Raw genomic sequence first — 1,003 nt, 5'->3', positions numbered from 1 at the left:
TAGGATGAGGAGTAGAATGAGGATGAGGAAGACGATAGGATGAGGATGACGATGAGGATGAGGATGAGAATGAGGATTAGGATGTGGATCAGGATGAGGAATAGGAATATTATGAGGATGAGGATGGAGGTTAGGATTAGGATTAGGGTTTGGATTAGGAGAAGGATGAGGATGAGGATGAGGATGAGCATGAGGATGAGGATGAGGATGAGGATGAGTATTAGTATAAGGATGAGGATGAGGATGAGGATGAGAATGAGAATGAGGATTAGGATGTGGATCAAGATGAGGAATAGGAATAGTATGAGGATGGGAATGAGGATGAGGGTGAGGATGAGGATAAGGATGAGGATGAGGATGAGGCTACGGATGAGGATGAGGATGAGGATGAGGACGTGGATGAGGATGAGGATGAGGAGGAGGAGGATAAGGACGAGGATGAGGACGAGGATGAGGATGATGAGGAGGACGAGGATGAGGATGCGGATGAGGAAGAGGATTAGGATTAGGATTAGGATTAGGATTAGGATTAGGATTTGGAATATGATTAGGATTAGAATTATGATAAGGATTAGGATTAGGGTTAGTATTAGGTTGAGGATGAGGATGAGGATGAGGATGAGAAAGAGGATGAGGACGAGGATAAGGATGAGCATGAGGATTAGGATATGGATTGGGGTTAAGATAAGGATGAGTATGAGGACGAGGATGAGGTTTAGGATGAGGATGAGGATGAGGATGAGGATGAGGATGAGGCTGAGGATGAGGTTGTGCATGCGGATGAGGATGAGGATGAGGATGAGCATGGGGATGAGGTTGAGGACGAGGATGAGGATGAGGATGCAGATGAGGAGGAGGATGAGGATGAGGATGAGGAGGAGGATGAGGAGGTGGATGAGGATGAGGAGGAGGATGAGGATGAGGATGAGGAGGAGGATGAGGATGAGGATGAGGATGAGGATGAGGATGAGGATGAGGATGAGGATGAGGATGAGGATGAGGA

This window comes from Lupinus angustifolius, unplaced genomic scaffold (assembly GCF_001865875.1).
Source record: "Lupinus angustifolius cultivar Tanjil unplaced genomic scaffold, LupAngTanjil_v1.0 Scaffold_48_99, whole genome shotgun sequence".
NCBI lineage: Eukaryota > Viridiplantae > Streptophyta > Magnoliopsida > Fabales > Fabaceae > Lupinus > Lupinus angustifolius.
This window is presented reverse-complemented; position numbering follows the sequence as displayed.